This window comes from Pogona vitticeps, chromosome 14 (genome assembly GCF_051106095.1).
Source record: "Pogona vitticeps strain Pit_001003342236 chromosome 14, PviZW2.1, whole genome shotgun sequence".
NCBI classification, from domain to species: Eukaryota; Metazoa; Chordata; class Lepidosauria; order Squamata; family Agamidae; genus Pogona; species Pogona vitticeps.
Window position 1 is genome coordinate 8172473 of NC_135796.1, and position 13654 is coordinate 8186126.

Sequence of the window (13654 nt, forward strand, 5' to 3'; positions counted from 1 at the left end):
GGAAGGTGGTATTTGAAGGATGCAAAACGTGTGTGTGCACGCGCGCGCTCATTTGTTCCGGTCTCCACAAAGGCTTTGAAGATGAAAGTGGCCAAGCAGAGCCAGTGTAAAGTGTTAGCAACCTTTCATGGTTTATTAATGCCCTTTTAGGGTTTGGAATGAGAAAAACCAGGTGGATGGGTGGGGGCACGTTAGCACTCTTTCCCCGGAAATTCTGCAAGGTCTACTGAACTGGGCTGAATGGATCAGCAGAAATGGAAGCACTGGAAATGACATGTACTATTCTGGAAAGGAGGAACTATCTGTTTTTATTGCAACAATTGTGGGTTAGGACTGCAGTGTCACGGATGCCTGTTTTGAAATTACCCTCATCATTTTGAAGCTGGTTCTATCCCTTTGAAGTTAAGAGGGGAGTATCCAACTAAGCAATTAAAAATTGTCTTGAATTGTGAACTTGCCAAAACACATGGGGGGGGCAGGGAGAGAAAAGAAAAGAAAATCTGAGATAAGTAAGATGTTGCATGCTGCCTTGAAGAAGATCAGGTTTTGCTCCTCTAAACCAATTTCACAGAGTGCAGAGAAACAGCTGGTGCTTTGCCCCCCCCCCAAGAATTCCCTTTCTTCTTGTGCATTCTGGGGAATCCAAAATAGAAGCATCAGATCAGAACAAAATGACACGTATCTGCCCCCCCCCGCCCCATTGTGGAGTCCCAGCCAGGATTTGTCTATCCCTCACTTTATGCACCTTCGTCTTGCAAGGATGGGATCTGCCCTTGTGCCTAGAGTTCAGCTTCATTACAAGCTCATTTGCATTGGAAAGTATTGCATTTCAAGTCTTCCAAGGGACAAAGACAGGTCTGAAAAGTACTTGGCAAAATCTCAAAAGCTGGGGAGCATGGGTGATGGTGTGTTGAAAGGCCAAAAATCAGAGAAAGCTACCTTTTGGACTAGAAGTTCATTCATTCCCCAGGGAGCAAAGCCACTGGCTATGGCTGGCCAGGAGTGACGGTAGTTATAGTCCAAAGAGAAACTTTCTGGCTTTGTGAGATTTTTGCCAGACCCTCTGAAACTCTCTGTAAAATAAACACTAGTACACAACCACTTAGGATTTGATGACCTTCTCCCACCCTCCACCTTCCTGCCCTCTACTTTCCAAATGTTGGCTTCCTGGCACTAAATATAATATGTGTGTGTGAGGGAGAAAACGCAGCTGTGGAGCCGGCTGGAGGTACGCAACACAGGGCACGTGGCCTGGAAGGCAAGTTCTATAAATGGGATGAACAATGGCATTATCTGCATAACTGACCTATAATTTTCATTAGGGTGACATCTTTGCTGTGGCTTTCTCCCTGCTGTTCCTGTCCAAACATTCAGGACAAATTATTATCATTGCCATCATCTATCACAAACAGACTATTCTTAATTGGAGATTTCGGGAGAGGACCAAGAGCATGGCTTCCTTTCTCTGCAAGCAAAAAGGGGGCTTGAGAGAAAGTGCAGACTTGCTACAACTCCTAATGGGCTTGGGTTGACATTTTGTCAACTTTACAACCCAGGAAGGCTGCTCCTACGGTTATGAAAATCTGCCGCTATACTATTATCTCTCCGTGTTGACATTTCTCGTCACATTTATCTCACCTTTCCTCCGGTGAGCTCAAGCAGAGTACAGTATTTGGTTCTTTTCACCACTTTATCTTCACAAAAATTAATGAGAGAGGCAGAGCACTCGGAAGTCCCCGCTCATCACTGCAACCTCAACATCAAAGCAAGGCTCTATGTAACAGGTATAGCTCTGTATAATGTTGGGCCTACAGTTGCCATCAGCCCCAGCCACAACGGCTGATGGAAGAGATTGTGGGACATATGTTGCAAACCCTCTGGAGGTTGAAGAGTGCCCCCACCCCAACCTAATGGCTGTTTGTGCTTGTAGTAGGGCTTCAGACACCAGCTCACAGATAGACGGTGGTGGTGTGGAATTTTTGCTGAGCTGCCTTCCCTTCCACCCCCCCCGCAAAGTGGCTTGAACTCAAAGAAATGTAAGATGGAAAATACACATAACAAACAATTACCACCTACCAAGAATAATGAAACAACAAAAACAGAGTAGTAGTGGAATACATTCTGAACAAGCAGAAGATGCTAAAAAGAAGTTTGGATGGCACAACGGACTCTGTGAAGGACTGCTTTCATGGTGAGCCATGGGACTGGAACTGCCTACAATCCTTAGAAGTGAAGTCTCTGGCGATGGGGGCGCGCGCGAAGGTATCAGGTTATGTTATCACAAACATCCTTCACTTCTGTATGGTGCAAAACAACTAACAATTGCCTCGTGATTGGCCATTGGGAAGTAAATGCAAACTTCATTTACAAGCCTGACTGCTCAGAAATTGAGTTTTAGGCCAATGTTGTCCTGGGATGGGAAACCCTTAATTGCAAAGCTGGCATCTTGTAGAGTTTGATAGGGCACCCTCTGTGTTTGGGCACCATCCCAATGCTCATCCCAAGATGAGGGGGAAAAGAGAGGTTGCCTCAGGTGGAAGACTCTTAGGTGGTGTGGGTAGGAGACAGACTGTCAACAGCCACCTCTGTTGGAAGGACAAAACTGTGTATTCCACATGCCTGGTGGACAATACTGTCCCCTCACTACTGCTGAAGTAAGATTCAACTGCTTTAGCCTGCAGATGGGAGTGGGGTGTGGGTGTCCTTCACCTGAGGGCAGCATTGCACAAAACACACAACTAAGCAGAGGGAAGGGGAAAGCCAAGTAGAGGATACTGCTCCACCCTCTCAGTCTTGTTGCTGCTTACTTGCATAAAGGGGCAAGACGGAAGGGAGGGGGAAGGACAGCAGCCGTGCCAGAGGCTCCAGGGAGGGCTAGCCATTAGGCAGCACGAGGCAACTGCCTGAAGAGCAGGAGGCAAATGTAGCAGAGGCAGCCGTAAGATGCTGGAGGAAAGATCTGGATGTTAAGCAGCTTGCCATGGGCTCCTTCAATGACCCCATTGTCTTCAAGTGTGATCCACTGGTCCCTTAATCTAGCATGACTGTCGTCCCTTTCTCAGTGTTTGCAGCTCTACTTCTTGCCTTGATGCACTTTTTAATATGTTGCATTGTTTCTTTAGCTTCTGCCAGCATTTTCTCTGATTCAGGGAATAAGAGATGCTGAATAAAGAACTTTTGAATGACAATTACCGGGAGTGCTTTTTTGCATTGTCCTTAAGGGCAGGTTAATCATCACTGCAAGAAGCATATGGCGTTCCAAAGAGGAAGGTGGTGCGGAGGAGAAGAAATGCTTCTGTCAGCAGAGTAATTTTGTATTGGTGATCTTGGCATGCACGATGGACCCTTACTCTTCACATGCTCCCCTCTGGTGGATTCTGATCCCACTCTAATTTGAGAAGAAGGGTTCCTGTCCATTGCTGGATTATTTAGTCTTTGAGAACTGCATGCAAAGGTTCCCTGGGCATTTTTCAGAACAGAGTCACTGTTACAATGTACTCCAAATTCTAAGTGAAGAATGGCAAATACCTTTTCCTCTGGAAATGATGGACTGTAGCCCTAACAAGCAGAGTCAAGAGTGAGTGGCCCCCAAAATAGGGAATATTCAGTCCTAGAAGCCTCTGGGTGTCAATGCTCCTTAAAACAAAGTGCAGCCTTATTTCACCTTAATTTGTTCCAACCTTCCATAAAACCAGATGTGAATTTCTGCCCATTTCTAGTTTCTCTCTCCCCTTCGCCATGTTTTTTGACATTTGGTGCCTAGGATAGAATATTGTACCCTGATCAGGAGAAATTTAGAGGGACACATGTTCTCTGCTTTTGTTAAGATGGTTAGTATATAACGTTACCTCTTCCAATTCCAAGGATGGATGTCCAGAGCTTGGAAGAGTTGTGTGTTTTTTAACTACAGCCTATTTATTCATTTAAAATATTTTTACCCTACCTTTCCTCTCAAAAGGACCCAAGGCATCTTACATCAGTTCAACGACAATATTGAAGCTAATGAGGAATACAATGCAAATACTAAAAAGGATCAAATACCATGCTAAAAAAATAGAAGCAACACCAAAGCACATACAAAGCAGCAAAATATAACAATCTATTAAAAAATCCCGTTCAAGTAGCCAGTCGCTCAGGGAAAGCATACACACTTGCTCAGCCAGCATCGCCACAGTGAAATTTTGGAGCTGTAGGTTTTTGTTTTGTTTTGTTTTGTTTTAAAGCTAGCTTCTAAGATCTGCTAATTAATTAATTTGAAGAAAGAGCTTTTGGAAAGCAAGCTGGGGCTTGAACGTCCATTGGGGAAAGGTTTATGGGAGGATCCTATGTCCTCGGGCAAAATTGGTAAATTCATCCTTTGGTTACAAAATGAATGATTCTGCAGGACAACATCCAGGTATGGCTGTAACCTGTGCTTTAACTGTGTTATTTAGATATACCTCACCCTACATTTCTATGGGAGAGCCTTCAAACTGCTGAATATTGAGACAAGGTTAAAAAAAACCCCAGAAAGGTTACTTACCTGTAATCATGGTTCTTCAAGTGGATCTCTGTGAATTCACACATTTGGGTTAAATCAGCACCTGCGCTGGAACTTCGGAACCTTCTAGAGCTTTTCTGAAAAAGATACAAAGTTTAGGTTGCCCCTAGCACGCATGCTCCATTCCCTCCCCACCCCCAGTTCCATTTATCCACCATTGCTAGAGCTAGAGCTCATTATAAGAGAAGCAGTGACGGATAGTGGGGAGGCCGGGTGGGAATGTGTGAATTCACAGAGATCCACTTGAAGAACCATGGTTACAGGTAAGTAACCTTTCTTTCTTCAGCGTGATCTCTGTGAATCACACATTTGGGTGACTGGCAAGCTAACTTACCGGAAGGAGGGCCGTCACTGCAGGACAGATGTCAAGACAGCCCTTCCAAAACTCGTCTCCTTCTTTGCCCGAAGGTCCAACTTGTAGTGGGTGACAAATGTGGACACTCTGGATCATGTAGCTGCCTTGCAGATGTCTGGAATGTCCACACCACGTAGTAAGGCAGTAGACGTTGCCATGGACCTTGTGGAATGTCCCTTAAGACCCTCAGGCACTTCTTTACTTGCAAGTTGGTAGGCAAGAGTAATAGTGGAGACAAGCCACTGTGACAAGGTAGAAGATGACGCTGGACAACACTTATGTGGTCCAAAGAAACACAGGAAGAGTCTTTCAGATTTCCGAAAGTCCTTTGTCCTGGAAACATAGTATGCTAACACCCTTCTAACATCCAGGGAATGTGTCAGCTTCACACTGTAATATGCAGAGTTATCTGATTGAAGAAACACACACACACTCTTCTTCCATACAAAAAGACACGTGTATTAACAAATATACAAATATACAAAGTAGCAGAGCTTTGGCGTAGCAGGCAAAAATATAGGCAAAGTAGCATAGAGGATAGTAGCATAGGAAAGAAGGAGAAGATACATTAATGTCCACACTGTTCCCTTATATACAGTTACACTGTTCCTTCTATCCAATCACTGGAAGTATTGCATCATCTTCCTCCACATGGGTGTCACCTCTTCTCCAGGCATTGCATCATCTTCTCCTTTGTCACAGTGGCAGCTCATTAACGTTACATTTAATAACTGTTCAGGCCTATAAAATTTACAATATCTTGACAGAATGGAGCATCTTCTCAACGTCAGAGGAAGGATCAGAAAACAAGGTAGGCAACGAAATAGGCTGATTGAGGTGAAAATCCGTAACAACTTTAGGTAGGAATGAAACATCTGGAAATAACATAACTTTGTCCTTATAGTAAGGAGGATCAGACCTTAAGGCTGCCAACTCACTTGCTCTTCTAGCAGACGTAAATGCAACTAGAAACAGAGTCTTTACGGAAAGAAACTTAACATCACACGAAGCCATAGGTTCAAATGGATGCTTCATGAGTGATTGGAGAATCAGTGTAAGGGACCATTGAGGTACTGGAGGCCTTGTAGGAGGGCGAATGTTGATCAGTCCTTTCAAGAATGCTTTCAATGTAGGATGGGAGAAGAGACGTGAGGATTCTGAGTCCCTTGGTTGGAAAGAGACTATTGCAGAAATGTACACCTTGAGAGTCGACAAGGTAAGGCCAAGGTCAAAAAGATGTTTGAGATAAAAGAGCAGAGTCTGTAGGGAGACTGGAGAAGTCTGGAGATTCCTGGCAGTGGCAAATCGAAGAAAATTATTCCACTTGTATTTGTATAAGAGGATAGTAGATAGTTTCTTGGACTTGTCTAAAACCTCTTTGATCTCAGGCAGATCCTCCACGCAACCAGGTGGAGAGTCCACCTCAGGGTGTAGCACCTTCCCTGAATCCTGCGTCAGTAGATGTGGAAGAAATGGAAGTTTGAACACTTCAGTGGCTAAGTCCTGCAGAGTAGAGAACCACGGTTGACGCGGCCAGAAGGGTGCTATGAGTATCGCTGACGACCTCTGCTGCCTGATTCTCACTAGAGATCTCTGGATCAGAGGGATCGGTGGGAACAGGTAAAGAAGATGATCTCGCCATGGTATCATAAAGGCACCCCCCTGGGACCCGGGGCCTCTTCCTGTTCGAGATGCATAACTTCTGCACTTCCCGTTCGCGCGTGAAGCGAACATGTCTGTAGCGGGCCACTCTGAAGCCTCTGTCAACTCAGGCCTCCCAGAGTGCTCACTACTCTTCTTCCAACTGCTGCCACCAACTTTATTCAGTAATCACAAAGGACAAGTGGTTTTTCTAAAACAAAACGTTGTTTATTGATTTGACAAAATAAAAAGGAGTGAATCACAGGTAGTAAATCAAGTTGTAAATCAAGTTTCTCATTTAATGTACCTCACACAGACTTTTCCCTCACTGACTATCTCTCACAAATCTATCTCACTCTCTCAACCAATTTCTCTCATCTCCTAAACTCCAAAACTCCCAAGAATTCTCTCTCACACACAACACACACACCCCTTATATAATCCAGCTCTTCCCCCTTCTGCACCACCCTCCGTCCTCTCATTGGCTGATGTTCCCCTGCCCAGCTGTGACGGACAGGTGAGAGCAGAGCTGTATGTTACAATGTCGATGGACGGATGACCCTATCGTCTGCACAGCATCTGGAACACATCATCGTCCAGTTCCCACTCGTGGGATTGTCCCTTCCGGTGACTTAGTTCGTCTGCCAGTTGGTTCTCTGTGGTCGCTATGTGGATTGCCACTGGGTAGGTGTGATGGTGGCAGCACCACTCCCACAGGTGCACGGCAAGGTAGAGAAGGGACGGTGACCTCGTCCCGCCCTGCTTGTTGATGTAGTACAAGGTCGTGGTGTTGTCTGTCACAACTTGTACACCACAACCCTGTATCAGCGGCAAGAAGGCTCTGAACAACTTGATCACGGTTAGCATCTCCAGATGGTGACATGGAAGTATGCGTCCTTCAGGTCTATGACCACAAACCAATCTCCCTTTCTCAACAGGTGGATGATGGACTCCAGGGTGATCATCCGGAACCGGCGTGGCTGAAGGTAAGTGTTGAGGTCCCTTAGATCCAGAATAGGCCATAGGCCTCCGTCCTTCTTTGGAACGGTGAAGTAAAACTCCCTGAGAATGTCCTGATGAGGGACCCGCTGTATTGCATTCTTTTGTAGTAGAGTGAGAACCTCCTCCTCCAGGGTGGGATTGGATGTTGTCATTTGCAGATACCCTAGAGGAGGGAGTTCTACGAACTCTAGCCGGTAGCCGAATTTGATGATGTTCAGAACCCAACTGTCTTTTGATATGCTTTGCCAATTGTGGTAAAATGGGGCAAACTGTGTGGGATGGTCATGAATCAGAGGTTTGATGCAGTCAAAGGTATTGCTTGGATTTCTTGGTAGGTGGACGATAAGAATGACACTTGTGTGATGTTTGCTGTTTATAGGACGGAGCAGTAGAAGACTGCTGAGAAGATCTACCCTGAGAACTCCTAAAAGGCCTGTAGCCTTGAGAGGCTTGTTGCTGATATTACTGCTGTAGAAGCTGTCTTTCCCACTGCTGTTTCTGGAAACAAGGCTGTTGGTGAATGGTGTAAGATTTAGCAGTTTTCTTACTTTCATGTATGGACTTGAGAGACTCATCAGTCTTTTCATTAAATAAACCTTTTGTGTCGAAAGCCTGTCCTTCGATCTTTTTCACATCCTCAATAATGCCAGATGCCCTGAGCCAGGCGTGGCATCGAAGGGTTATGGCAGAGTTTAGAGACTTAGCCGCAACAGCTGTGGCATGCCATGCTGCTAAATGTTGATGCTTGGACAGTGTCATAGCCTCAGTATGAGCATTTAAACATTCCTGTCTAATATCTTCAGGAGCAGTCTGGAATGCTGGAAGTATTTTATTTATTTATTTATTTATTTATTTGATTTGTATCCCGCCCAACTGGTATATTCTACCACTCTGGGCGGCATTACTGATCAAGCATTGCATACATGCTTGGTAGTTTTTCTGTTTTTAGCCCCAAGATTAGTAATATTTCTTAGATGCTATCCTACTATCAGCCTATTGCTGAAAGCAAATCCCCAAAGAAGTTTGAAGTTCCCACACATCATTTTACACTTATATGGGAAAGGGATGTCACTAGTCACAGAGATAAGAAAAGTCAGACCTCAGCTCCCAGAACCATGAAAACTGCATGGATGGTGGTCATGCGCAGGAGGATATTCTGGGACCTGCAATCCCAAAGAGTGGCTCAGTAGTCCAGGCTCTGATCACATAATATCTAACCTGCTCAGTGTCACATACAGCACTGATGGTACCTGTCTGTCATGGGTTTGGAGGGAAAGTTCCATCCTATGGGGAGTGGAAGGCGGGACATCAGGGGGGAGGAGCTGTACTGTATATATATTTGGAGCTTGTGTGGAAAGTTAGGAGTTGGAGTCTGTGTGTCAGACTGGGTACAACTGTGTGTCAGTTAGTACATACCTGATAGGTTCAGGTTTCTTTCTAGGTAGCCAGAACTGATAGGTTCAGGGTCTGTGCGTTACTTTAAAGGGTTCAGTGGGAACCAATCTGTTATATGTGTATGTTTGGGGATATGCCACGTTACATTATCCTATTTACCTGATTCTTTTATTTATCCTGTGTGTTGTTTCAATAAACCTTGTTCTTTTATTTATTAAATCCATTCCTGGTCTGTGTGACTCCTTACAGGGAATGGTTGGTGGCAGCATAATTACATGGTGGCATACTCCAGTAGGTCTGGGGTTGCCACATTGATTGGTGTCCAGCGTGTGGGATACGACTGGTCCAGTTGTCCAGTGGTCCAGCAAAGCCTTGGCAGGTGTGCCCAGAGCAAGGGGGGTCTAGTCAGGGAAAATCTGAGGGCGCGTAGGTAATCTTCTAGGCTTACCTTACGGGGAGGTAGGCTAGTGGAAGAACGTGCCAACTCAGATTGGGGACTAGATTAGGGAGCTCTGAGGCAACCTGTTTTGGCGGGAAAGGGCTGAGGCAAAACTGTGTGAAGTAACAGTGATCTAGCCTGTCTGCTGAGAGGCCTAGCAGAGGGGGTGGATTCTGCCTGGCAACAGTTGCAAGTTGGTGCTGAAGGAACAGCAGCAGTCTATAGAAGGCTGTTTCTGAGGCAAAAGGAAAAAAGTCGTCGTTTTATTTTGAGGCTTGACTTTTGAAAGCAGCCTGTTCTGGGGGGATTATGCCCTTGACTCGAAGCCAAATGGCAGAAATGGGGGAAGTGAGAGAACCACAGGGAGAACAAGGTTCTGAGGAGGAATTTGGCTCAGTGCAGGATGAGAGCACGGGAGAACTGACCTCAGAACTCAGAAGAATGCTCCTAGCCCAACAGCATGAGCTGAGGGTGAGGGAGATGGAGGAAAGGGAAAGAGAGAAACAGAGACAATTTGAAATAGAGAGAGAGAAAATGGAAAGAGAAGAAAGATTGGAGAGAGAAAGAATGGCGTTTGAAAGGGAAGAGAAACAGGAAAGGGAAAGGGAGAAACAGAGACAATTTGAGTTAGAAAAAATGGCGTTTGAGCTGAAGAAGCTGGAGATAATGAGTAGAAATGGGAATAACAATAATAATGAGGGGAACCCAGGGAATGGGGAAGGCAGCCTGTCTAAAACTGACCTGAAGAAATTCCCTGTGTACCACAAGGGAGATTGCCCTGAGGTGTTCTTTTCCCTCGTGGAAAGAGCGTTTGTGGACTTCTCAGTAAGGGAAACTGAGAAGATGACTATTATGTGATCTTTGATCAGTGGCAGCCTGGCAGAAGTCTATGCAGAGATGCCAGTGGAACTGCTGAAGGACTTTGCTGAGTTTAAAAAACTGGTGTTTGCCCGGCATGGGATAACTGCTGAACAGCTGAGGCAAAGATTCAGGTCACTCACAAAAAAAACAGAGCAGACTTTTACCCAAGTGGGGGCCCAACTGGTGAGGTTGCTAGAGAAATGGCTGTCTCAGGAGGGGACAGAGACCTTCCAGCAGCTCAAAGACAAGATAGCGCTGGAACAATTTTATTCAGTCCTGCATGGGGAACTAAAGTTCCATGTGAGGGAGAGGAAACCTAAATCGGTGACAGAAGCGGCAGAGATCGCAGATTTTATTTACCAAATAAGGAAGCCCTTAGGTGCTGAGGGGAAATCTGTGGGTAAGCCCAAAGAAACCTACAGCAGGTACTCTCAGGGACCAGGGAAAAAACAGCAAGGGGGAGGGGCCCATGTTGAAGGGAAGCCCTCAGACATGAAACCACCAAGACCTCAGATTTTGGAGGGAAAACCAAAACCAGATGAGAAAGACTCCAAGTACAGCGGAAAATGTTATTTCTGTCAAGGAAAGGGCCATCTAATCTCAGAGTGTGAGAAATTAAAACAGCTAAAGGGAAATTTGCCTCATGATTTGAGTGGAACCAAGCCAAAAGCTGTGTTCTGTGTCCAGACAGAGCAAAGCTCCTTGCCATTGAGGGAGCCTGTTACCATGGCTACTCACTCTGGACCAGTTACATCTGCTGATCAGGCTGGGGAAAATGGTCCTCTTGTGGAGGTCAAGCGCTGCTTACTAGTGAGGACAGATTCGCAATTGTTTGAGACCGCAGGGGTGGACGTAGGAATATTTGACCATCAGTATAGGGGGCTAAGGGATACTTGTTCTCAGGTGACCCTGTGCCATCCAGACATTATTCCTAGGGAGTATATAATCCCAAATGAGAGCCTGAAGGTGGCAGGGATTGAGGGGCAGGTGATCTCACTGCCAGTAGCTGAGGTACCTGTGAGCTTTCAAGGCTGGAGGGGAGTTTGGCGGCTAGCGATTTCATCGACTCTGCCAGCAGCCGTGCTCGTGGGAAATGACCTGGCTGAACATGTGAAACGGGTGCTAGTGATTACACGCTCACAAGCTACCACGGGGACAGTTCAGGGGGGTACTGAAGAGCCCGAGGTGGAAGCAGATGAGGGTAGTCCCGAAGCTGTGTCAGAAACCTTAGCCACGGACAGCAAATTTGGCCAAGAGCAAAAGGCAGACGCCACTCTCCGAAAGTGTTTTGAACAGGTGACAGACACCCAGATAACACCTGAAACCCCAGCGAGATTTCGCGAGGAAAAGGGAATTTTATATAGAGAGACCCTGATGAATATCTCAAAAGGGGGAGATGGGATCAGAAGTCAGCTAGTGGTACCTGAAAAGTATCGCCCCATGATCTTACAAAGGGGGCACTCTGACATGTTTGCTGCGCACTTAGGGGTGAACAAAACACAGCAGAGAATCACGCAAAATTTTTACTGGCCTGAAATAGGGAAGCAGATCAAGGAGTTCTGTAAACAATGTGATGTGTGTCAGAGGCAGGGGAATAACCGTGATAGGACCAAAGCAAAGTTGTGCCCTTTGCCTGTGATTGACACCCCGTTCAAATGTATAGGAGTGGATATTGTGGGACCTTTGCCCAAGGCCACAAAGAGGGGGGAACCGGTTCATTCTCACCATTGTGGACCATGCCACGAGGTACCCCGAAACCATACCCTTGACTAATATCGAAACTAACACAGTGGCAGATGCCTTGGTGGGGTATATGTCCAGGATGGGATTTGCCTCAGAAATAATCACAGATTTGGGCACATCGTTTACATCAAAGCTCATGAAACGGTTATGGCAAATCTGTGGAATTAAACACAAGGAAACCACTGCCTATCACCCCGAAAGTAATGGGTTAACGGAGAAGTTCAATGGGACTCTGATGCGCATGATTATGGCTTACTTGGCAGAGAATCCAAACAATTGGGACCAGAAGCTGCAATCCCTTTTGTTTGCTTATCGATCAGTGCCACAAGCCAGTACCGGGTTCAGTCCGTTTGAACTTTTGTTTGGGAGAAAAGTAAGAGGTCCACTTGATTTAATCAAACAAAATTGGGAGCAGATCACCCAGGATGACCTACAAGATGTTGTGACGTATATAGACACTTTAATGAATGACCTGAAGAGAAACCTAGAGCTAGCAGCAGAAAACCTACAAGCTCAGAAGGTCAGACAGAAAACCTGGTATGACCAGAAAGCCAGGGAGAGGCACTTTAACCCAGGGGAGGAAGTGCTTTGGCTTAGGCCCTGCAAAGAGAACAAACTGCAGCTCAAATGGGCAGGACCATACAGGGTCATTTCCAAGATGTCAGATCTGAACTACCTTATAGATCACCTGAAACACCTGGAGATAGTGCTGCAGAGGTTATGTGCAGCAGGGCTAACAGTAAAGGCAAGCAAGTGTCAGCTGGGTAGCCCAGAAATAAAATACTTGGGTCACATAGTAGGGGGAGGAGTGATCAAACCCCTAGAGGCCAAGATAGAAGCCGTTCGTGATTGGCCCAGACCCAACACCAAGAAAAAAGTCAAATCATTTCTTGGGTTGGTGGGCTACGACAGAAAATTCATCCCGAGGTTTAGCGAGACAGCGACTCCGCTGACCGATCTGACGCAGAAGAAGACTGATGACCGCATCCCGTGGACCAGCGACTGTGAGGAGGCGTTCCAGAGGTTGAAGGAGGCGCTCGTCCATTATCCAGTGCTGCGTGCTCCCGACTTCGACCGGGAGTTCATCATCTACACCGATGCGTCTAACAGCGGGGTAGGAGCAGTTCTTTGCCAGGAGGATGAAAATGGTGACCAGCATCCAGTGTCCTACCTGAGTAGGAAACTCCAGAAAGGTGAGAGACATTTGGCAACCGTGGAAAAGGAGTGCCTGGCCATAGTATACGCGATTCAGAAGGCCAAACCTTACATCTGGGGAAGACATTTTGTTCTGTGCACTGACCACTCACCACTGCAGTGGTTAAAGACAATGAAAACCCATAATAGTAAACTTATGAGGTGGGCTTTAAACCTGCAAGATTTTGACTTCGAAGTGAAAGTGGTCAGAGGGTCAATGAACTGTGTTGCTGACGCCTTGTCAAGAAGACCCGACGAGTGAAGACGGCGAAGAAACCATGGACTATGTATATTTTGGTGACCAAAAGTTAAATGTACCTGTTTATTGAACAGGCTTGGTTTGTATTAATAAAGGTAACTTAATGTATTGTAAATATTAATGTTTAAAGTAAGTATGGGATTGTGTTATAATGTATAACTGTTTTGTGTTTTGATCCTGGTTGTTTTTTTTGGAGAAAAGCACTTTAGCTTTTCCCCTGCAAAA